Below are 24,030 nucleotides of genomic sequence, written 5' to 3' on the forward strand. Positions count from 1 at the left end.
CCTGCTTTCTCACATTAGACGTGCCGGTTTTCGAGTGGCTTGTATTTTCTGGCATTCTCTCTTCCTGATCTGTTGTACATGTAATGCGTTCTTTCAAAGGACTATTGTTTCTTGGATTCATCTTTCTTTCTGCAAGGGCTCTTCCACTTCGCAACGTTAATGCGTGACATTGCTCTTTCCTGTTATTATTCCCAGGTGTCTCTGTATTGCTGAGTAGAACACCTGGCTGCCTACTTTTCAACTCGTTTGCAGTCTGCCCCACCTGAAGTTCCAGGTTTCTGATTGATGACACTTGGCTCTTCAGCATTGCATCGTTCTGGGCTATATACTCCTTCAATAGGTTTTCCAGCGGAGTTCCAGAACTCGATGCGTGGCCACCTCTATTGAAGGGCTATTGATGCGTTTATTGAAGGACAGTTAGAGGTCCATTCCTTTGCTGATGGCTCGCGCCCTGGATGGTGCTCCTGCTGATTTCCTCCTGTCCAAGAGAAATTTGGATGGTTTCTCCATCCAGGGTTATAAGTATTAGAAAATGGGTTATTCTTGATGAAACATACTGACTGAGGGTTCTGAGGACACTCAGCATAAGAGTGAAAATCTCTGCATCCCACACAGGTTACCCCGGGTTTCCCTAACGCCTCCACTTGATTCACCTTCTGCTAGTTTGGTGCGTTACCTAGTGTTATGTTCTGTAGAAGGTTGGTCGTGGTAGCCACTTGAGCGGACAGTGTGGCTATTGCGTTGGCATTAACAGAGTTAATGTTCTGAGATCTTCTTTGTCTGTCATATCTTCCATCATATGTGTCATCTACCCATTCCATGTTATGTTTGGCAATGCGATCCAATATTTCTTTAGCTTCAGTATAGGATTTGTCCATCGGTCTTTCGGCTGCTGCTGCATCTGCTGCCATTTGTGACGCCCTGTTTAGTCTGCCATAAAACGTCTCCATCTGAATAGTCAAAGGTAGTCCGTGGTTCGGACAGTTCTTGACCAAACCCTTGAAACGCTCCCATGCAACGCTCAAAGTCTCAGTGTCTTCCTGTTCAAAGTTCATGATTTCTCGATGCCTCTTTGTGTTAGTGGTAGGTGGGAAGTATTTCTGCATAAACTTTTCCACCAACTTTTCCCATGTGGTGATTTCCCCAAGCTCTAATGAATTTACCCAATGCTTTGCGTCGTCTCGCAAAGAATAGGGAAACAAGGAGAGCCTAATTGCCTCTGGTGTGATTCCAGGAATCACAAAGGAATTGCATGTTTCTAGGAAACGCTTCATATGGGCATAAGGATCTTCGCCACGGCTACCCCCAAATTGCCCAACAATCTGGAGCATTTGAAGCATAACAGATTTCATTTCAAACCTGGTTCCATCAGGCGCCGGTTAAAGATACTTGTCCATAACTTATGTAGTGTGGATGAAATGAGATGGTTTTCTTATCTTTCTGTTCATGCGTTAGACTCCATCCAACATTTCCCAATGCAAATGACATACAAGTCTATCTCTAGGTTGTATGCGTCTAACTTAGAATGCAAGGAAAACCAGTAAGTCTATCTCTAGCTGTACTAGGCGTTCTGCTTCATGCGACTTAGCTATTCTTTCAAACAACTAAGTTAAAGATGCTTTCACCAAGTTGTCAAGTTGGGTTAAGCGTTGGAACAGAATTATGCATGAAGTACTAATGCTTTCAACATAAACAGGAGACAAACAGTAGCAAAAGTGATGATCAAATATATGAATTTTATAAAGGATCAATGAGTCTTTACACAGAACTATATTCAATCAAAATGAGATGAAAATGATATTAAGAGAGAGAATGAGTCAAGCCAAAGAATACAATCTTTTATAGTTCTTTGGCTCAATCTTATTGTGTACAATCACTTTAAAGAGCTGAGGACAGAGTATCTTTCTCAAGAATAACTTTCTCCACTCCCTGGCCGGCAGTGGTGGTGGTTCTCAGTTCCTTCGATCGTCTTACACCTCGGCACAGCTTGTACAGCTAAAACTAAGTCTAAAATTTACAGAAAGTATGCAGTTTCTAATTGTCTCCCCTCTTAATTCTGGTGGGTCTTCAAGTATTTATAGGCGTTGGTCTCGTCCACATGGAGGATGGGCTGCAATTAAATCCATGCCCTGGTCAGCATTAAATTCCATGTCCTGGTTGGCCGCCTGACCTCTTAGAAGCTTTTCAAATGCCACCTGTTGCAGGTGCCCATGCTTGCAAGTGGTGATGTGACACAATCAACCCAGAGTAACGAATCTTCTATGCGTTGAATTCCCTCCGACGCATGGCTAATGCGTTAGCGCGTTTCCTACGACATTCGTCTAATGCGTTGTTGTCAGTTCTTGTGTTGAAATCCTGCAAAGTAGTGCGTTAGCGCTGCGATAATCAGTGATAAAACTTCTTTTACATGAATTTTCTATTGTTCAAGTAAATACATGCGTTTCTATTAAAAATGAGGAGAATTTATCATTAAAAACCCTAATTGTTCCAACTTAGGAGCAAAGATAACTTGTATTTTTACAAGTTATCACTAGTGCTATCATTTCTGACTCTATCATAGATTGGGCTAAAATAGTATGTTTCTTGGACTTCCAAGAGACAGTTGTGCCTGTTATATTGAAAATATAGCCACTTATAGCCTTTGAATCATTTGAGAGGGCGTTCCAATCAACATCGTTGAATCCTCTAGAACAATGGGAAACTTCTGATAATGTAATCCTAGGTTCTGGGCTTTCTTCAAGTACCTCATAACCCTTTCTATAGCATTCCAATGCTCTATACTAGGTCTGATTGTAAACCTACAAAGTCATCCTACAACATAAGCTATATCAGACCTAGTGCAGTTAGCAGCGTATCTAAGACTGCCTATGATTCTCGCATGCTCAGATTGATTAACACCATCACCATTATTCTCAAATAATTTAACACTAGGGTCATAAGGAGTATATGCTGTTTTACATTCAAAGTAATTATATTTGTTTAGAATCTTTTCTACATAGAGAGATTGATCCAAAGAAATTCCCTTTTCAGACCTAGTGATTTTATGCCTAAGATTACACTTGCTTCTCTTAAGTCTTTCATGTCGAAGTTACACACTCAATGTAGATTTCACATCATTTATGACGAGCAAGTTCGACCCAAAAATTAACAAATCATCTACATACAGACACATGATGGTGAAAAGATTATTTTCAACCTTATAGTTTATGCATTTGTCACTTTCATTGACCTTGAAACCTTTAGAAAGGATTAAGTTATCAAACTTTTCATGCCATTGCTTAGGAGCTTGTTTCAGACCATAGAAAGATTTGTCTAGTTTACAAACCTTACTTTCTTGACCATGGACTGCAAAACCCTCAGGTTGTTCCATGTAAATCTCTTCTTCAAGTTCACCGTTTAAGAAAGCAATCTTTACATCCATCTGATGTACTAAAAGATTATAAAGGGCAGTGAGAGAGAAAAAAACACGGATTTAGGTAATTCTAGTGATAAGGGAGAAGGTGTTAAAGAAGTTTAAGTCTTCTCTTTGTCTAAAGCCCTTTGCCACTAACCTGGCTTTAACTTGTCAACTATTCCGTCGGGTCTAACTTCCTTTCTTAAGATCCATTTACACCCTATTGCCTTGCAACTTGGAGGTAGGTCTAATAATTGTCAAGTCCTATTTGACTCAAGATAGTCAATTTCATCATTTATGGCTTCTTGCCATAAGTTGGCATCAACAGAGGGCAAGGTAACTTTTAGGTCTTTAGGATCTTCTTCTACATTATAGGTCTTGAAGTCATCCCCAAAATCCTTGGCGGTTCTAGTTCTTTTGCTTCTTCTAGGTTCTGGGTCGGCTTTTTCCGTAGAGGTAGGATTTCTAACTAGGGTTAGCCTATTGGATCCCAAGCCCCCACTATTTCTCGATTTAAAAAGAAATCTATCCTGAAAGAATTTGAAATCATTTGACTCAATGATCACTTGGTTTACTAGATCATAGAACCTATAGGCTTTACTATTTATGGCATAACCTATAAAGATGCGTTCATAGGCTTTACTGGCTAGCTTTCTTCTTTTAGAGTCTGGAATCCTTACAAAGGCTAGACAACCCCATGTTCTAAAATATGACAGGTTTGGTTTCTTATTCTTAAGGACTTCGTAAGGTGAAGTTATGTTTTTAGACTTTGGTATTCTATTGAAGACATAGCACACGGTATGGATGATTTCACCCCACCAATAAAACGCGGCTCCTGAACTAAGTAAAATGGCAACTACTAGCTTAGCTAAAGTTCTATTTTTCCTTTCGGCTTTTCTATTCATTTCAAGAGAGTAAGGTGCAGTCTTTTTGTGTATTATTCCATAAGAGTTAAAGAACTCACTAAAGTTGTTTGAGTCGTACTTAGTTCCTCTATCACTATGAAGTCTTTTAACCTTTCTATTAAACTGATTTTGTATCTTAGTTACAAACAATTTGAAGGCATAAAAAACATCACTTTTGTTTTTCAACAAATATACAAAAGTAAAATCAGAACAATCATCAATAAAAGTAATAAAATATCTTTTATTGTTCCTAGTTAGGATGCCATCAAATTCATATAAATTAGAATGAATTAAATCTAGAGGCTTAGAAATTCTAGTTATAGATTTATGTAGAGTTTTAGTAATTTTAGCCTGACTACAATATTCACATCTATCAAAATCATTCACGGATAACTTAGGAATCATTTCCAGCCTAATCATGTTACTAAATAATTTTTTATTAACATGGAAAAATTTAGCATGCCAAACATTCATAGAACACAACATATACACAGAAGATTTCATTTTATTAATGTCTAGATTTAATCTGAACATTCTCTCTGTTGCATACCCCTTCCCTATGAATACATTGTTTTTGGTAAGGATATATAAATCTGCCCCTATGGTTTGAGTAAATCCAGCCTTGTTGAGGAGATAGCCCGAGACCAAATTCTTTCTTATTTTCGGAGTGTGCAAAAAATTCTTCAACGTGAGGGTCTTCGCGGATGTAAACTTTAGCTCCACCTCGTTGATTTTAGTAACTTTTGTAGAGTGGTAATCCCCCAATAGAATATTCTTATCCATAGTTTCAATATAAATTTTAAATAGACTAAGGTCGTGACAGATATAGTGCATGGTGCCAGTGTCTATCCAACACCCCTCAAAACCACTGATCACATTTACTTCTGTGGTCATGACAACTAAATGTTCCTCTGTCAGGTTTGCCTGACCAGCAGGACGATGCCTGTTCCTACAATTTTTAGCCATGTGTCCAGGTTTATTACAATTAAAGAAAAGAAATTGTACCGTTTCTCCGGAGGGGTTTCTACTTCTTCTGTTGGTTCTGCTTGCTAGAACCACGGTTCTAACTTTTCCTTTTTTTCCCCTTAGACTTTTGGTCAGACTTTATCATGACAGAAGCGGATCTCCCAAGTACGATTTCACCTCCTTCTTCTGATCCTACTTCTGGGCTTCCTTCTTAATCCTTAGCCAGGTGATAAGACTCTCCAAGGAAAACTCCTTTGTTTTATGCCCCAAGGTGTTCTTGAAGTCTTTCCACAAAAGGGGCAGTTGTCAATAATAACAGCAACTTGGAATTGTTCGTCTAGAGACATACCTTAAGTTATTATTTCATGGGCTATCTTCTGTAGTTCATGTGACTGGGCCTCCAATGATTTTCCATTCGTCATCTGGAACTTAAGGTAATGGCTGACAACATATTCTTTTGACCCGGCCTCCTCGGTGTCGTATTTCTTTTGCAGGGCATCCCAGACTTCATTTTTTGTCTTCATCGTGCTGTAGTAGTCATAAAGATCATGAGTCAAACCATTCAATATAAAATTTTTATATAGAAAATCTTTATCTTCCCAATCAGTAACCTCTTTTATTTGTTGTTCATATGGATCTTATATTGGGACAGTTGGCTTATTCGTGGTACAAGTGTCGGCAACTTTCTTGACTGTAAGAAAGAATAGCATCTTCTGCTTCCATCGTTTGAAGTTTGCTTCTTTGAATCAGAATGGATAGTTGAGGTTGGATGTCATAATGTTGTTGCTTGTGAAGGCCATTACAGAATTGGCAGATCGAATCGTCTAAAATTGTTGGAACGTTGGTACTGACCACTCTCCGACGGTGAAACTGGACAACAACGAACAGTTAAAAATCGTACTCATTAGAAATGTGGAACCTGCAAAACAAAAACTCGTTACGGCCTGAGTCACAGATCTCACTCTCTTTAAGACGTTTCGTGGCTCTGCTCAGGTGTACAAGCAGGTCAACTATATTGCCATGTCATCCCCAGGATAAAACAACCCCAAAAAGGTCTCGATCGGAGATGCACCGTCACCGATCGAAAAACTAACACCATTCAGACTGATTGCTCGAAAAAAAAACGATCGGGAGAACATAAACTGGAAAAGATGGTTGAGAGAGGAGAGTGGAGAGTATTCTGAAGTGAAGGGATGGTTTGAGAAGTTGAAGGCTTGTGCCTTTTATGGTGCAGAGAGCCAACAGTATCAACCGCAAACAGCATTCGGCCACAGAACGTGCAGAGCCGCAAAATACGTACGCGCTGAAGACTTGACACTCATTGCAACAAGTGGAGTGTTGAAAAAAATAATAATAGAATAAAAATAAATAATCACACATGCTCGCCAGTGGCCTGAGTCACAGATCTCATTCTCTTTAAGACGTTTCGTGGCTCTGCTCAGGTGTACAAGCAGGTCAACTATATTGCCATGTCATCCCCAGGATAAAACAACCCCAAAAAGGTCTCGATCGGAGATGCACCGTCACCGATCGAAAAACTAACACCATTCAGACTGATTGCTCGAAAAAAAAACGATCGGGAGAACATAAACTGGAAAAGATGGTTGAGAGAGGAGAGTGGAGAGTATTCTGAAGTGAAGGGATGGTTTGAGAAGTTGAAGGCTTGTGCCTTTTATGGTGCAGAGAGCCAACAGTATCAACCGCAAACAGCATTCGGCCACAGAACGTGCAGAGCCACAAAATACGTACGCGCTGAAGACTTGACACTCATTGCAACAAGTGGAGTGTTGAAAAAAATAATAATAGAATAAAAATAAATAATCACACATGCTCGCCAGTGGCCTGAGTCACAGATCTCACTCTCTTTAAGACGTTTCGTGGCTCTGCTCAGGTGTACAAGCAGGTCAACTATATTGCCATGTCATCCCCAGGATAAAACAACCCCAAAAAGGTCTCGATCGGAGATGCACCGTCACCGACCGAAAAACTAACACCATTCAGACTGATTGCTTGAAAAAAAAAACGATCGGGAGAACATAAACTGGAAAAGATGGTTGAGAAAGGAGAGTGGAGAGTATTTTGAAGTGAAGGGATGGTTTGAGAAGTTAAAGGCTTGTGCCTTTTATGGTGTAGAGAGCCAACAGTATCAACTGCAAACAGCATTCGGCCACAGAACGTGCAGAGCCGCAAAATACGTACGCGCAGAAGACTTGACACTCATTGCAACAAGTGGAGTGTTGAAAAAAATAATAATAGAATAAAAATAAATAATCACACATGTTCGCCAGTGGAGTTTGATCAAATAGATGGCAGCAGTAGTGACGCACGTAGGATTCCTACCATACCCACATTAGTCTAACTCCTCACTCCTTCTAAAATATGGGTATCCCTTGGGGCTCAAACCTAAAGTCCAATATGAGAGTATATAAAGAAGACTTCACTTCCCAACTTAAATGATGTGGGATTCTCAAAAGTCATTTTTTCTTTTTAAAAACTAATTTTCACCAACATCTAAAAATGGATACATTGAAAGTTACAAAACAAAATGGAAAAAAATACATCGAGCAGACAGGTATAGGAAGGGTGCATGTGAATAGGCCAATAGGGTCGTCCTATGACTTTGGGGATCATTGAATTTATTACTAATAATTGTCCGTGTAGTAGAATTATGTTAGTAATGGGACATTGAATTAGATGTCAATTTGTTCAATTTTTTTTTGTGAAAAATAGATGTCTATATTTCTTTTTTGTTTAGAATTGGGAGATTTTTTTAAGGTAGATGGCTAAGGTCCCGTTTGGTAATCATTTTGTTTTGTTTTTGAAAATTAAGCCTATAATCAACATTTCTTACCATGATTTATATCTTTCTTAAGTACAATGGTTAAATTCTTAGCCAAATTCCAAAAACGAAAACAACATTTTGAAAGCTATTCTTTTAGTTCTCAAAATTTGGCTTGGTTTTTTAAATCATTGGTGAAAAGTAGATAACAAATGAAGAAATATAGAGGTGAAAATAGTGTCCATAGACTTAATTTTCGAAAACAAAAAATAAAATGGTTACGAAACAGAGTTTAAGTTTTCTGTCAGGGAAACGAAACTATTACATTCTCCCTTGCCTATGTATTTAGTACTTTTACATATTAGTGTCCCTTTACGATGCTTTTATATGGCCATGTCTATTGGAAGAAGACATCTTTAAAATCATGGTCTTCAAAAGTTATGGAAACTTCATCTAGCTCAGAATTTCCCCCATTTACTAGTTCCAAATGAAAGTTTATGTTCCAATTTCACTTTGTTGGATCTTGAATCTTGGAACATATCAAATGCATAATTTTTTAAACTTTTATTTAATGTTGCCTTTTGTCATCTGATCTACGCTTGTTCGTAAACAAATTTTTGAGTTCCCTCATGTCTCCATAAGTTAATGTCCTTATGAAATCTTGAATAAAGAAATTGCAAGTCTCTTCAAGAAATTCCCAACCTTCCCCAAAATATACAAATTTGGAGGCCAATGTTAGAAGAGAAAAAGGCATGGATAACACAAGTGTGAAGAAGGTGATAATTTCATTTAACTTAAACATGCCTTTATATAGACTTACAAAAGATAGCCATAGAATCTCAATGGCTAAGAAACCATTAATAGTACTTAATGCTCACAAACTTTTCACATAAATAAAACTCCCAAAGAATTCAATGGACACTATTGGTTACGAAAAAAACCAAAAGTTACAATTCAAGTTTAATGCTACAACTTTCATATTCTCATTAATAATGAAACCTTTCAAATTCTCAACACCCCTTTAACTCCTCATTTTGATGAAACTCTTCTACTTGAGGGACTTCGTGAAAATGTCTGCCTCTTGTGACTTGATATATATGAGTTCCACTTCTTTCTTTGTAACACAATCCCGAATGTAATGAAATCGGGTATCGATGTGCTTGGTCCTCCCATGAAATACCATATTTTTGGCTAAGGCAATGGCCGATTTGTAGTCAATAGAAATATTCTTTGGATCCTCCATTTGAAACTTCAACTCCTTCATTAAGTTTCTTAGCCAAATTGCATGAAATATTCATGAAATTGCCATGACGCACTCCGCCTTTTATGTTGATAATATAACTATGGGTTGTTTTTTTGACATCCATGTGAACACCATTTTACCAATAAAAAACATAAACCTTGTAATGCTCTTTCGATCATCCAAGTCACTACTACTCCAATCACTATCACAATAACTAACAATATCAAAATTGTAGAATAGATATAAGGAAAACCATACCCAATTGTCTTTTTGATGTAGTGAAGTATCCTCTCTGCCATTTTGCGTTATTTTTGGCTCCTTCATAAATCGAATAATAATTCCAACCAAATAAGGAATATTCGATTTTATGCATGTCAAGTATCTCAAACTTCCAACCAAGTTTTTGAAATATGAAGAATTTACCTTCTCTCCTCAATTTTGCTTGGTGATTTTGACTCCACATTCCATTGGTGTTCTAATCAGATTAACATCATCCATATTGAACCTTTTGAGCATTTCTCTAGCATAGCCCTCTTGGGATATAAAAATCACATCTTCATTTTGTTTGACCTTGATCCCAAGATAGTAACTCATGAGACCAATGTCTGTCATTTCAAACTCCTTTGTCATCTCTCTTTTAAACTCATCAAACGTGCAAGAACCGTTCTAGTATATATTAAATCGTCAACATTTAAACAAATGATTAATATGCTTTCACCTTACATTTTGATGTATAGGGCATGTCACACCACCTCCCGAGCTTACCCCTCAATCCCGAAAAGTGGCATGAAGATGGCTGACACCACTCTTTTGCGATACTTATCGTCCATTCTTCCCCACTTTACCTGGTAATCCTTAAGATCAAAAGTCTAATCCCAAGTTATTTTTAATACAACTATGAGTGTCTATAACAAATAAGTTTATAGTCACACTATCGACTCTGGCTAAACCCTAATGATTCCCTATAGTAATAAGATCCAAGGTTTTGCTCTGCTAGGGTGGCAGATCCTAACCTTGAGTGGCACCTCTAGAATGTCCTTTTTGCTACTTGAGGGAAGGGGGGAGGGGGAAACAAACAATTGGAAAACATGTACTGGAAGCCTAGTGAGTGGTATGTCTATATAGAAACTAGGTTTTGCTTTTGAAATTCATTTTGGCCACAATTACACTAGAAAACAGTCATAAACAATATCAAAATATAAAGACGTAACCATCCCAGTTTGGTAACTGAGATAATACTAACATGACCATGTATTTTCCAGGTAATACAACTCAACCAAATGCAAGTTTGAGGAAACAATCCCAGTATCCAATATAGTTTGTTGTATATGCGCATGTCGAAAATATCCCGGTAGACGTGCTAGAGACATGCGAACATTTTTCCAAGGTACTATTCCAGTTCCCAGTCATATATTCTTAAAACATGCTTTCAAGCACAACTAAATTTAAAATAATTATTTAAGTAAAAAATGGAAAAACCAGGGATTAAATCTGAGAATTCACAATTTCCAATCATGCCAAGTTTTCAAACCACACACATAGTATTATATATGTATATAGATACAACAAAAAACATTTGAAAATAAACTACGCATAGTCTTTGTTGAGGATTTCCCTATAGACTTCTTCGGATGTTCCTTGGTCCTGGCTTCCACAAAATCTACTTTATTTGAAGGAAATCCTACATTAGCTTAGTTTCTCAGATAAATCAACTTCAGGTTTAAGTAAAAGTGCCTTTTTGGCTTTAAATTCCACTTACCAACCTCATCTTACTCAAAATTAGGTTTCAACACTTGGAAACAAATAAAACCTTTAGAGGTTAATCGGGTTTGGGCTGGTGGGCGTGTGCGGCAGTCAATGCATAGGGTGGCTGTTCGGCCGTGGCATGCACAGATAGGCGAAAGACTCGCGTAGGTGCTAGGTGTCACACAATTGTGACGGAAGGGCTGGGGCTTGGGCGTGCACAACGCGGGAGGCAGGGGAAGCTCAGTATGCGTGCAGATGCAGGCATGCATCAAGTCATCCATGCAACTGAGCTATGCCTAGTGCAAGCATCGGTGTGCAGCCTGTTGGGTACCTGTGCTTACGAGGGCGTGCGGCTTGCAATGGGCACACGTACAAGCATGCGTCGTGTTGGGCAGCATCAGACATTGGTGTGTGCAGCTAGGTGCCTGTCCTATGCGAAAAGCTGACCCCTTTGCCTTCCAACTTGAATTTCTCATTCCTCACTTCTCCAAATTAAATGGCAGTCTAGGGTTACTTAGTACACTCTCCTCACAACACTTTGGCACCAATGTCACTTGATTTGCACGGGTAATTTGTGAGATCTAAGGTACCCAAAATTCCCTATTTGTAGTGGTCTTAAAGTCATCAACGCTTGACACATCCCTAAAATTTCATGTCCAGGTGCCCTTACCATGCATATCCAATGTATAGACTTTACTAGGTGTCTTTCCCAAGTTTTTGCATGGTTTTTCTTACTCCCCAAGCTTGACACCTACCCATCCGAGTTGGCAACTATGGCCTTGTTCCCCAAGAAATCCCATCTTAACGCAAGACTCTCTTGTGGTCACCTAGCTCTTTTTTGTGCATCCATGGTTGTCAGTCTTGGTGTCAAAAGTACACTACTATGCACCCACTCCTCACTACTTATGCGTCCAAGGTTCCTTCCTAGAGTAATTTAGTGTTATACCTCATAGAGTATGGAATTCCAATCCTCCTCATCTTCAAGGAATGCATCCAAAGTAACCTTCCTTACATTAGGGATGCGTTCAAGCCTAGCCTATGCGTCCAAATGGTCCTATCGCTTCCAACCCTAAGGTAACACATCCCAAACTAAGCCCTTATTCCTTGCACACTTAGTACTTAGTTTAGTCTCCCAAATTTCTGTAGCTATGTTCATCTTAACTCCCAACACATAACTAATCTCCTCATTTTTTGCTTCTAAGCAAACTCTTGCTCTTAAGTTTCTCTAAGTTCAACGCATAACTTGAACACTCAGCTAGATTTTAATTTCCTGAACCTAGCCTAAAATCCCTTCTAATTCCTTGGCCCAAGGGTTGGCTTGACTTACTTTCTACCTTAGATTAAGGGCACACAATTACTACCCCACTCTAAACTTTTCTTCAACACTACTTATGACTACCACGTTCTATTTTTTACTTCTCCAAGTAACCAAATTTCCACCAACAAATGAACAATAACCAGAGGCTTATCTTCTATCTGTAACATTTCCTACCCAATCTGCATCAGTATAAACTTTTATTTAGAAGTGATTATTTCATTTGAATAAAATACCTTTTCCATGTGACTCATTCAAATACCTCAAAATTATGTAAGGAGCTTCAAAATGAGTTGGTCTAGGAGCATGCATGAAGTGACCAACCACGATCATGACATGCAATCTCAAGACACGTATGAGATAGATAAATCAATCTTTCAACAAGTCTTTGGCAGCGTTCTTTGTCCTTTATTTCTTCAGCTTTTGCTACTTGCAGCTTTAAATTAGGTTCAATAGGGGTTTCTACAATCTTGCAATCAAGTAAGCCCAATTTTTTAAGTAAGTCAAGAACATATTTCCTTTGATTAACAAGGATACCCTGCTTCAATCTTGTAAACTCCATTCCAAGGAAATATTTCAATGTTCCTAAGTTCTTGATTTGAAATTCAGATGCAAGATTTTTCTTAAGGTCCACTAAACCTACTTCATCATTATCTGTGAGAATAATATCATTAACAAGACACATCAAAATTGACATTTTATTATTCTTCGATTGAAAAATTGAGATTTTATTATTCTCCGAGTATTTATAAAATATAGTATGATCTGCTTGATTACGAAGAAATCCATAGCTGGACACAACTTTTTCAAAGTGCTCAAACCACGCTCTTGTGGATTGTTTAAGGCCATAAAGAGATTTCTTTAATTTGCAAATTTTACTACATCCAAGTTCCTTTTCAAAAACTGGTGGTAAGCTCATAAATACTTCTTCCTTGAGATCACCATTCAGAAAAGCATTCCTCACATCAAACTGATAAAGTAGCCAATCTAAATTAACTGCAAGAGATAGAAGTCTAATATAGTTAATTTTGGCAATAGGAGCAAATGCTTCTTGATAATCAATTCCATATGTCTGAATAAATTCTTTAGTCACCAGTCTACCCTTATATCTCTCAATACTACCATCTGTGTGACATTTCATGGTAAACACCCATTTACAACCCACTGATTTCTCATTTTGTCGGTAATTCTACTATTCTTAAGTTCCATTTTGTTTAGATAATTCATCTACTCCATAACTGCCACTTTCCAATTTGGATCCTCTAATGCCTCATGGATGTGAAGGCTCTATGACTATTTGACAATTTTTTATATGACATGAAGTTTGCAATAGGATGTTTGGTGCAACTATAAACATATTTCCTAATAGCTATGGGAACATCGAGACCAAATACGAATGACAAAGTATTTTGAATTGTAGAAGTAGGAAAGAAAGAAGAAGAAGAATGACTAGTTTCATTCATCGGATTCTCAAATTAGCTCTATGAAGGATCAACGATCTAGTCTTTGTTCCTTTGATTGAAGTTTCTTCTAGTATAAAACTTAAACTCAGAAATTTGACCAATATGATCATTTTGTAGTATTTCTCCCTCTGATTGAGAAGTTTCTATACTTGGCATCATAGGACTGGATAGAGGAACATAAACAACCCAAAGATTATCATCCAAATTTAATTTCTCCCCCTGAAGAGAATTTTGGGTAAAATAGGTTGGATTTTCTAAAACAGACACACCCTTCATGGATTTTCTAAAGTTTTTTTGTCTGAGGATCAAAACATTTATAATTTTTTTCACATGATGAGTACCCTAAGAAAATGCACTTAATAGCCCTATGACCAAGTATGGACCGAAAGTGACTAGGTACATGAACATTAGTACACTCGAAAACTTTGAGAAATAATTCAGAATATATGCGGGATGTTGGAAAAACACTTTTAAGGTAGTCAATGGGAGATTTAGAATTCAAGGCCTTACTTGGCATTCTATTTATTAGACAGGTTGATGTGAGAATGGCTTCCTCCATAGATATTTTGAAACATGCATTGAAAACATTGTAGCCCGTGCTACTTTAAGTAAATACCTATTTTTTTCTTTCAACAATACCATTTTGTTGAGGAGTATTCTGACATGTAGACTGATGAACAATTCCTTTTTCTTTAAAAAATTCACCAAAAAAATCATTGAAGTTCTCAGTTCCATTATCAAAGTGTAACATGCAATTTTTTGTTTGAAATTAGGTCTCAATCATAGTGTAAAAGTGTTTTAAAATGTCTTTCACCTTAAATTTTTTTCCATTAAGTAAACCCACGATAAATGAGTATGATCATCAATAAAAGTAACAAACCATCATTTTCCACTATGAGTTGTAATTTTAGAAGGACCCGACACATCGCTATTAATTTAGTAAAATGATTTTGATGTTTTGTATGATTTTGAAAGATATATGAACCAATGATATTTTCCAAAATGAAACTTTCACAATCAAAAGAGGAACAATTAACTCCTTTGCATAGATTTAGAAATAAATATTTGAGATAAGGAAAACTGGGATGCCTTAGCTTATGATGCCAAAGTATGATTTGTTCTTTAGCAGAAAAAGAACTGATACTACTTAGAACTGAGTTAATTTACAGCTAAAAAACCTTTATCAAAGTAGTAGAGGCTACCAAGTATCTTAGCATTTCTAATCATCTTCTTTGATTTCTGATCCTGAAAGATTGAAGTAAATAAGCTCAAACATTCAATCATATATTCAACAGCTGTTCACATTTCTTTATCTTTTACAGTTTGTTATCATAACTACTTGTATAAGAAAAATTGTATAAATACTCATCATTTACAAATTCGTAGTAACAACATACAAAGCTTCAAGAAAACTTGAAATCTGTAAAAAGAAAAATGTGTGACTTAGCTCTTGAATAAAATCTCCTCTCCTTCCCATGGATGTAGGCATCATTTGCTGAACCACGTATATCATCGTGTAGATCTCTTTCTTCTCTTTTCTTCTACAAGATTGCATGTTCTTCATCGTCTTCGTTTACACAACAATCGCTAGAAATAATCAGAAAGAAAGAATAGGGTTAGAAAACTTTCTGCAAAACGATAGCGAGAATGAGAGAGAGAAAGAAATTAATTGTTCTGAAATCCCATCAGAATCAAAGATAGTTGTTCACTTCCATCAGGCAAAAGATAGTGGGATATTCCATGTGGAGCACAATAGCTGGAAGATCGTGGACAGAAGAGGTCCAAGTTTTCTACCAAACCAATTTAATTGGGGCAAAATAACTTGGGTTCACGATTTGGATCAGCAAACAAGGCCTACAATTCATCATTTGGGCTTTACAGTTCATAATCACAAGAGTGTAGGCCCAACAAAGATACAATGAGATTCAAAGAAAATAATACGATAGATAGAATCTTTAGAGAGTTTAGAAACGGACAAAAGATTAAAAATTAATTTTGGAACATGTAAGACAGATTGTAGAACAATATTTTTAGTCAATTTAATAGTTCCTTTTCCTGTTATAGAAGAAAAACTACCATAAACAATTCTAATTTTCTCATTACAATATGAAGGGGAATATGAACTGAAAAAACAATAAGACTAATCACGTGATCCAAAGACTTGGAATCGATAATCCATGGAGAGGAATTACTACATGAGAATATCTTAGGATAACTACCTATACGAGTCAAAGAGACACAAAAATTATTAGATTACAAATTGGTAGGTAGAAATTTTAGAGTTTGATGAATTCACTCTTGCAAGATGTGGTAAATAAAAATAAAGAGAAATAATAAATCTGCCAAACCAAACCAGATTGCTTCAGATCAAGTAAACCAAACCAAACTAGGAAGAAAAAAAACAGAATTGTTGAACCAAGAGTAGTGAACCAAACCCAGACTATGAACCGAATCACGTAATGAATCAGATCAACGACCTATAAAAAAAAAAGCAAACCAGTCTTTAATAGAAATTTTCTATTAGGTCTAGACAGAAGCTGCGGTGCAAAGACCTTCTTTGTTCATGGCCTATGAAGCACAGACACAGATACGGTCATACGATATAGATACGATCGGATACGAAGATTTGTCAATTTCTAAAAAACTAAGACATGGATACATTTAAGGATATGTCATTTTTTATATATTTTTTTAATCTATATATATTTCTAAAAAATGAGAATACTGATACGTTGAAGATATATTTTCTTTTTCTTAAAAAAAATCTAAGATATAGATAAATTGAGCATACAAGTTAATAATAATAACACAAAATAGAATACAAACACTGAAATACAATACAAAAAAAACATCTAAGATGTTGAAGTACAATAGTTAATAAAATGCAATAGAAAAGTGACTCATATTACAAAGAAGAAGAAGATTAGAGGGAGAAATATGAAGATAAACGAAAAACCTCTTCATTGAATTGTTGAAGATATCCAAATGGTTTATATTTTGATGGACATTGTGGGGACTCAAATGTGAAGATGAAGATTAGATGATTCTAGGGTTTGGTCTTTTATTTATTTTTTTTCCTTTTAGTTTTGGACTCGAGTAGTGAGATTTTTAAATAGATTGCATAGTTTTAGATTAGGAAAGATTAGATGAGTTGCTTGCCTTTTTTCTTTCAAAAAGGTACTCATAGAAATAGATACGTTCAATCGCGTGTCAGATATGTATCTGGGAAGTATCTGGAAATATCAACATCTGATATGTGTCTGATACGGATTATTTGCCTCACATTAAGTATCTATGCTTCATAGTTCGTGGTTATTGAAGGGCATCTTCGTGTGCGATCGTCAGAGGGGGTTTCAGCGACTTGACAGGAAGTAACGTTTATGGAGCCTTTGATGGTGATTTTCTCGAACATGAATGGATCTAAGTTACTTGTACATGCGTGGCAGATCCATGGAGTTTCACGGAGAACGCTATAGAGGTTGGCATCGTATGTAACTGACTTGGGCGAGTTTGCGCAGTGGCTTACCTAAATGACAGCATGCGGTGGTATTGGTTGTGTTGGCAGCAGTGAGAGAGATAGGCGCTAGCTGGGTGATGATTGATGGGTGGCTAGGGTTTGAATGTGCCAACACAAAGATTTAACAGGAAGTAGGTTACACCGTTTGAAGTCGGTAGCTAGGATTTTGACAAAGATAGTGGCTAGGTTTTTTTTGTGCTCAGATACCAACTTAAATTTAAAGGAATAAAATTACTTCTCTTATTCTATATGTGATAGGCAATTTTTGCATTACAACAATGGATGGATGGATGGTACAAGCTCATGTCCCCGTTACTAGTTCCCTGGCAACGGCGCCATAAACTTGATAACGAAATGAATAAACACGGAGGTGCATGCTTGATGATGTGCTACAAGCTCATGTTGCCATAAACTTGTAACACAATGTTCATATCTTATAGCATGTGAACTAATATGGATGTGAATGAATGAACAAGTATATGCGTTGAAAGCATAAACTTGGTGACAAAGATGGAATGATATGTTGCGTTATTGCTCATGCACAATTTAGGCGATACTACTTCTAGATATGCGTTATTAATGAAATCTTGTAGTATGCTAGGGAGTAATGCGTTGCCACAAGTTTCCTTGCACTGAAACCAAGTATAATTCCAACGCAAGTTTCTCGGTGTGATCCGAGGTCGAACACAGGGACTGTTTGAGGTTATTGCATACATTTGTGATATATGTGATCAGTTTTTACAATTAAAAAGAGTGTGTGTAAAAGTATCTAAAATGCGGTAAAGTAAAGTTGAGGTAAAGTAAAATATGCGGTAAAGAAAAATATGCGGTAAAGTAAACCTAAGCTAACATGATACAAGATACAAATTACATGATACATGATACCGAGTTCGAGACTGACTATGAAGGTTATACAAAGGATCGTGGTATGCGGTGGCAAGGCTTTATGAACAAAACAGAAAAAGAATGGATAACTAGTACAAACATTACAAGATCACTAATTGCGTTAAAGAGATAACTGTGGTTCCGCTTTTCCTTAACGTACACCTTTCAGTGATCGGTCACGTTCCCACATCTCTGTGGTGAAACAGGGATGAAAGTAATGAACGCAAGGTTGCTTCCATCTCTAGAAGTACTTCTCGCATTAGTTAACGCATTCTTCCAACCTACTGTCACTAGGCGGAATGGCTTCTTCACTCCTGTCACCGGTGAAGATGTCGCCGAGCATGCTTTAGCTAAACATGTTTATTTCCTTAACACCGATTAGTTTACTTGTTTAATTCATTCTAATTACCAAGGGATTAAGAGAACATCATGGAGAAATCGATTAACGAAGGAACAGAAATAGACAGAAAGATGGAGATGAAAACAATCATGACATTCAATACTAGTATTAAGCATCTGATACATGGTGTGAATGATGGAGATTAAGAAGATGAATACAATTGATGATAGAGATAGAACAAATACAGAAGAGTGACAACGTCTTGACATAGATCTGGATGGAGAAATCGCTTGTCGGCGTGTGGAACGGATAAACAGAAGAGCTTCCCTCTCAAGCTTGCTCGTCTGGTAGAAGTGACCTTGGTACAGAGCTTCAACGGCAGGGATTGAAAGGATTTTCCCTGAGACTCACCTCTCAGCCTTGTCTCTTAAATCTTCCCGGATCTTCTCCGATCAGCACTCAGACCAGTCTCTCTTTCAATATACAAATATCAAAATAGCCTCGTATCGAGTATCATAAGTTTTCTCTAAAATCTTTGGGGTATTTATAAGTGAAGATATTTGACTCCGGCCTTATGGTCCCCACTTGTTGTTATGAAAATTTCGAAGATAGAGGGATATTATTCCTTCTGTTATGCAATCAGACTGTCAAATCTACACAACAATTAGTTGTACACGTGTCGCAATCCTTCGCCTTTGCGTTGCTCAGCTGCCTCTTTTGATCAGTTGCTCGTATGCGGCGTTGTTTTTATTACTGCATGCGATTGAAACTCAGCTCGGGATCGACTGTCGCATTGCGTCGTCATTGCGTTAATCGTCTCTTTATTGTTGATTGACGGGCGCAATGTGACATAGATGCGTTGATCAGTTTCTCGTTGAGCCATGAGCACAAGCGGTGACTTGCTTTTCCTACAAAACAGAGTAAAAATATCTTGTTCTACCATCTTGATGATGTTAGTGGGTGTAATTACAATAATTTATAATTTTCGTATGTCTTAGCTAATTTCAATACAATTGATGCAACTTTCCTTCCTTTTGGCTGCAATATCTGAATAAGGCAACATAAATAACTTGTATTTCTACAAGTTATCAATATGCACAATCTTAGGTCTTCTTATATAGGAGAAAGACCTTTTACAATTATGGAAATAATAAAAACCATAAAGGAAAAAGTTTAACAATTAATATTTATACACATAGAAATTCCAAAAGTTCTCTACCTTAGGACTCATTTTAGAGCTTTTTGAACTGATTAAGGGGGCTATAAAATCTGTTCTAACTCATTGGCATACTTGGTTTTGTTAGATTTTATTTGAAGTGCATGATTTGAGTTTTAAGACTGCCTAAGGAACCTTTAAGATTCATTTGGTGGGTGGCGGAGCATGATGCGTAAACCATATGAGAATGGCAGAACATGATGTGTCAATCATGTGTTGTATGTCACATAGCATGGTGCATTAAATCATGTGCTAGTATGTATAAATAGGGTTATTTTGTTTTAAACTATGAATGTTTTATCGTGTTAGATAGCATGATGCGACCGATAGTGCTTTTGTTGTATTTTCTTTTTTATATGTGTATGTTTGGTGGCTTTTCAAGTGTGAGCTATTTACCAATATAAGTGTGTACTGACCCCCACCAGATTTTGTAGGCTCCAACGAGCATGGTGAGCTTATCGATGCTGAGGAAGGAGCCTAAGAAGGATCGATCTTTAGACTTATGTTGGTTTAGGAGTTTGTTTATTTTGAATATTTGAGGTTTGAAACTTTGTTCTAAATTTAAGTTGGTTTTCAATTAATTGTTTGAGCGGAAGCCTTGTAATAGGTTATAGTTTAGTTTCTCTAAGTTGTGCTTGATTACAATTGGTTAGTCTTTAATAAACTTTGTTGGATTTGTTTTAAGAAGGGTTGAGTGCTCGCTTACTGGGAATTCTGGTAGTTTTGTTGAGAAGATGTGGTTGTGGAATGATACATCCCCACCCAAATTTATCTCTTTCACCTAGAAGAAGATGTGAGGACAGCAAATACCACCCTTTTGTGATATTTACTATCCAACCTAACATGTTTTACCTAACAAATTCTCAAGCTATCAACCCAACAAATAATAATCTTTTATTCAACTAACTCAGATATTTTTACAAAGAATTTTGATATGACTCTGATCTAGTTCAAAATTCATAACTCGATTGAATTGGGCTTCATCGACACTAACCCTGAACCCAAGACACTAAACTATGTAATGAACCCAATCTTGTGGTAGGCTTAGACCTTCAGTGGCAACAAGAACTCCTTCTCTACTTTGGAGGGGACAAAACATTTGGAAAATGTAAGATGGAAAGCCCAATTAGTGGTACTTTTATACAAACATAGGGTTTTTTTTTTCTTTTGGAAATACCTTTTTGGAAAACATTTATTAAGCAAGATTGATTTAATAACTAGTTATTTAAACATTTAATAACCTTTTAAGGCATGTTCATCATCAAATAATCCTTTAAAACATAACCGATCAACTCATAACAAGATATCTTTGAAACATATGCAAATCAGTGGAATAGCATGATCCTAAGTCTTCTCATTTAAACCAGAGAATAGTTCATATAAATTCCAATCATCCAGAAAAAATCTCACTAAACCCTATACCCAATTTAATGGTTTCAGTTTAATGGTTGGACCATAAACATGTTATTTATTAGAGGAGCACTGGTATTTAACGTTAAAGAAGTAACCCAAGGGCAAAACGATAACTTTAACCCAGCTGGTGTTACGGACACTTGTGAAGGACTAACTTGCTGTTATTGGTCTATATCTATGGACACAGAAATGTATATGCGGTGAGAAGAGTTCGGTTATGGGTCTTTAGTGGATTGTACCTATAGTAAATGAATATTGATTAATAAGGTTAATGAGTTTAGCCAATTAATCTCATGTCATTGGAGCTTCTGATCTGTAGGTCCATGAGGTCTCCTTCCTAGCTCATAAAGGGAATTGAGGTAATTATGTCTTGAATAGAGTTTGAAATGTTCAAAATAACTTAGGGAAATAGTATAATGTATAATGATGAAGGAACCCTATGAAGGGCCCTTGAGCAGAAGTAAAATCATCCCAAAATTCCCATTTTTACAGAATATAATTTTACAGAAAAACAAACTCGATCACACATTTAGTTTCAAAATCATACAACATGCTAAAGATGAAATTATAGGGAAAAAAACAGTTTCAGAAACCCTTACCCTTGAATATCCTTTTCCTCTATACAAGTCACGTATTGTGAAAATCTAAATGTGCTAAAAAGGACACCACTATTTGGGAACCTCAGTATTCTCTGGTAGAGAACCTAAGAGGTGTGGGCTCTGGTGATTTTGGATTTTGTGAGAGAAGGGAAAAAGATTAAGAGAAGAGAGGAGGAGAGGAGGAATATCTTTTTTTCTTTTTCTTCTGAGAGAACACCTTAACCTCTCTGTGTTGCAGGAGGAAGAAGAAGAAAAACAAAACCTCTGTTAACCACCCACATTAAATGTGGGTGGAGAAAAAATTGGGGAAGGAAGTTAATTCCCTCTTAATAATCAAATATTAAAATAACTAATTTAATTTTTAAAAAATTAAAATAAATAATTAATATATAATCAATTCCTTCAATTAATTTGAACAATTCAAATTAATCCAAAAACTAATTCACATTTCATCCCATTGAGCTACCGAGGGGACCTCATGGACCCGTAGCTTGAAGCTTCAACAGTACATGAATAATTAATTAAACTCTTTAATTAAATTATTCACTATCTGTTAACTGTCGAGCATTCCACTAAAGACCAACAGCTGCACTCTTCGTACTACAAATATATTTTTGTGTCCATTGGATATAACCAATCAACAGTACGATGACCCTTCTCAAATTTCTTGTAAGTACAACTGGGCTAAAACTACCATTTTGCCCCTATAGTTACATCTAACTTCTTAAGTACCACCTATCCCTACAATAAACAATAAATCATAGTCCAACTATGATCAAACCCCTCTTGAGCAAGGAGAGGGTGTGGTACCACATTGTTCAAGCCCCAGAATTAGCCTTAAGGGAGCAATTTATCTACTTGCCTTAACATTGGGGAAGAAATGAAATCCATCTTGTGTAGTTGTGTTTCTAACTCCCCAATCAGACGAATCCTCAAAATGGTAGGCTTGTTGAGTCAGCGATTTGGCCACTCTCACCCATACAAATCAAAGGACCACCCTCATAGGCAGAAGTTCAAGGATTCAGGTTATGTTACCTATGGTCATCCTGGTAAAATGTAAGTCTCTATTATGAACGGCGTTATATTATGAGACTAACCATTTTGTGGTCCGGTCTTATACAAACTCCTTTGTATAGAATATTCCTACTCACATGTCTCCACATGAATGATCAAGATCAGATAAATTGTAACACTTTACAATAATTGCAACACTTACAAAGTGGGTCATACTCGTAGTGTCACTAAGATAAGGTATCCAGCATTATCCATTTACTACAAACCATTTAGGTTATCATTTAAACATGATCCACTCGTATGTCTCTACATACATGTTTAAGCTACAAGGTAATCCTTGATGTTAGTTATTGGTTTGTGGTTAATGCAACTAATTTTGAAATAAAACATCAAATATTTTATTACATAAATAAAATGTTTGTACATTACAATTACAAATTATAGGACTCTATGAGATTTAGGGTAACCCCAACAAATGATACATTATAAGTTTATATTTTAATTAAACTTTACAATCTAAATTTAATTTATGAGAGAATTAAATATCTGAAGGAGTTCAAATATTAAATTAGTATGAATTGGATTCATATTAAAACAATATGATAAAATTAACGTGTATTATGTGAAACCCCAATCCTATTTTCCCTACTTAAGCAAGTAATTAGAGTAAATAAACCAAGTATACGTTAAATCTTATGTTGAAGGGAAGAAAAATTCTAAGTATTGGGGTAAACGTTTGAGTAGCTTAGAGTTAGAGCTTAACAGGTGGAAATTTGGCGAAGTGTTGAAGCCTAGGACAACCATGCGTTGAGGCTTGTGAGGCATAGGCAGATGGTGAAATATTGGCTATGCTTTGGCCTTGAAATTGGAGGGTATCATGTTGGCTAAAGTGGTGGATGCACGAAGGACATGCATTGGTAAAGGGTGTGTGGCCACGACACTAAGCGATGGGTCAAACCATGATGGATGCATGTTGGTCGAGCATTGACATGAGGCATTGGCCAAGCGTTGGCATGACAAGGGCTGCTCATGTGTTGGATGACAGGAGGCTGCATGATCAAGCAGCAAGGAAGAGCCATCGAGTGACAAGGATGGGCCAACTACAAGCAGTACGTGTTCGGTTGCACGCAAGTGTGGGTGTTGGCCGTTGAGTGAGAGCAACCGCGTAGCTGCTTGCGAGGCTACACAATAGCACTAGATGATGAGCATAGGCGCTAGATGATGAGCGTAAAGCT

General features: G+C 36.8%; 1 non-coding gene across 1 annotated transcript; it reads left to right on the plus strand.

Moving 5' to 3' along the window:
- The first annotated feature begins 966 nt into the window (after positions 1–966).
- On the plus strand, positions 967–1,069 carry LOC150035677 (small nucleolar RNA R71). The gene has a single exon (XR_016530388.1). It is a non-coding gene; the product is annotated as a small nucleolar RNA R71 (small nucleolar RNA).
- Positions 1,070–24,030: the final 22,961 nt, after the last annotated feature.

This window comes from Benincasa hispida, chromosome 6 (genome assembly GCF_027475165.1).
Source record: "Benincasa hispida cultivar pf3 chromosome 6, pf3_genome.v1.1, whole genome shotgun sequence".
In the NCBI taxonomy this organism is placed as follows: Eukaryota; Viridiplantae; Streptophyta; class Magnoliopsida; order Cucurbitales; family Cucurbitaceae; genus Benincasa; species Benincasa hispida.